Source organism: Marmota marmota, unplaced genomic scaffold, assembly GCF_001458135.2.
Source record: "Marmota marmota marmota unplaced genomic scaffold, marMar, whole genome shotgun sequence".
In the NCBI taxonomy this organism is placed as follows: Eukaryota; Metazoa; Chordata; class Mammalia; order Rodentia; family Sciuridae; genus Marmota; species Marmota marmota.
The window spans coordinates 24033302-24035564 of record NW_026000142.1 but is presented as its reverse complement, the minus strand read 5'-3'; the positions used below and the strand labels follow the sequence as shown (position 1 = coordinate 24035564).

Below are 2263 nucleotides of genomic sequence, written 5' to 3'. Positions count from 1 at the left end.
TTTTTTAATAGCTAAATTAAATACACTTACTATTCAATCTTAGAAAAGTAGATAAATAAATTTAAAAGGTCTGCATTTTGGATTGGTATGTAGCAATTAGAAGAAATAATTTTTTTTGAAAAATATTTAAAGACATTATGATCATTAACTGCATTGTTATTAAATAGGATATAAATGGTGTATAAAGAATTATTTAATTTTAAAATACCTACACACATGGAGGTACCTCAAGAAACTAGGGAAAAAATTATTTTTTCAGTGATAGATAGAATTAAGTGATTTATTTCCTTTTGCTTGGTTTATTATTTTTTAAATTTGAGCAATGAAATTATATTGCTTATAAAACCAGAAAACAAACAATAACTGTTATTATTGTAGAGCTTAGAATAAATTGCTTTCAGGCACCTCTGGCCCTTTCAATGCAGCCATTCATAAGTTACTTATAGTGTATAATAAAAAGCTTTCATTTGTTTGTAAAAAAAGGCAATAATTTATTGGCTTGATTTGCATGTCTGCATGTACCTGAAAGTTACAGAATTTGTAAATGATTTAATTATTTTGACTTTGGGCCATTTTAGACCATATTCTAAACTAGTTTGCATTTTCTGAATTATTAAAAGTTGTGTTTGGATTATGATTCAACTAAAACAACCATAGAATGACATCTTTGAGACAATGATCTAGTACTGGGAAATATGAAATATTAAGGGATTTTTATATTGTTAAATGTGAAAATGACATTTGGGTAGTATTTTCCATTTGTTTGTTTTTGCTTTTAGGGCTGCCTCTGAAGAATCTACAGATGATATAATGTGATATAAGTTAGAAGATGAAAAAAGACTGTCAGAATGTTAATGGTCAGTTCAATGGTATCTATTCTATCACCCCTTGACTTCTGTATATAATTAAATTTTTCATAATAAAAAAAATTAAAAGGAAAGCTAGCTAAGCTTTACCAGAAAAAAAAAATCTAAAAACAGGCCAGTCACAGTTGCATATGCCTGAAGTCCCAGTGACTTTGGAGGCTGAGGCAGCAGGATCACAAGTTCAAAGGAAGCCTCAGCAATTTAGCCAGGCTCTAAGCAACTAAGTGAGACCCTATCTTAAAATAAAAAATAAAAATAAAAGACTAGAGGTGTGGCTCAGTGGTAAAGTGCTTCCGGGTTCAATCCAGTACCAAAAAACCCCAAATAACAACAACAAAACAAAAATAAGTAAGAAGAAAAAGAAATCTAAAAACAGGGCTTCCCTAGGTTTGGATTTCAAACAATCCTATGTACTGAAGGTAGACAAAGGGGAAGGGGCTTGCCTAGAGAGGAACTGGAAAGGGAGGTAGGGAAACCACAGAGAACATATGTCCCTCCCACCAGCCTAATCCATCTTCTCTCAGTTCCAGGCCCATTTCTTCTAAGACCCTTTGGAAGTTCACTGCTAAGAACCGTCAGTGAGCTGTCCCAAATTTGGGATGAGGAGATTAATGTCCTACCATTAGTATGGAAAGCAAATTCCATTCTTGGTGTGTGGCTTTTGCCTCTATCACCCAAGAAACCTCTGCTTGAGACCAGGACTCAAGCAAAGGTTTGAGCTGCTATCTCATTTGCCAGTGAAGCAAACAGATGAACCAAAGAGGCTGGACCCATCATCATGGAGAAGTCAGCAAAATCTCAAGAGGACTTGGAAAATGAGACTATCTATAGTTCAGCTCCATGGAGCATCATGCTTTTGAAGTCTAAGACAAAGATGAACAAACTCATAAAAACTGAGCTTAGGGAAAGTGTGTGTGTGTGGGGGGGGTGTGGTTCTGTCTAATGGGATCTGTATTATTCTCAGTTAATAATAAGGCAAAACTACCTATGGATGCTTATTTACAGTCATGTTTGTTTTGAATAGACTGACTTGAGAAACTACTAAGTTAAAATATAGAAAACGAGTAGAATTAATTTTTAAAAAAGATTATTTCTTTTTTTTTAGCAGTCTCCTTGTTATATTTCTATCAATTGTAACATGTAATTAATATGAAGTGTGTTTTAACTTATTAGTAGTAGGATACATGTATCAAATTTCTGGGTTCATAGTCAGAAACAATCAAATATTGGCAATTCCATACAGCCAATCTATAACAAAGTATCAAAGTTTGTGAATAATTTACTTTAAATGGGAGGGCTGGTGGTATAGATCAGTGGTAGAGTATGCCCAAGATTCTAATTTTGTTTCCCAGCACTAAATATTTACATTAAAAAAAATTATAGAGTGGAGCAAATCT

At 33.2% G+C, this 2263-nt stretch overlaps 1 long non-coding RNA gene across 1 annotated transcript; it reads left to right on the top strand.

The window, feature by feature from the left end:
• The first annotated feature begins 460 nt into the window (after positions 1-460).
• Positions 461-1962, top strand: LOC125611385. The gene is made up of 2 exons (XR_007341569.1): positions 461-857; positions 1391-1962. It is a non-coding gene; the product is annotated as an uncharacterized LOC125611385 (long non-coding RNA).
• The last annotated feature ends 301 nt before the right edge of the window (positions 1963-2263 follow it).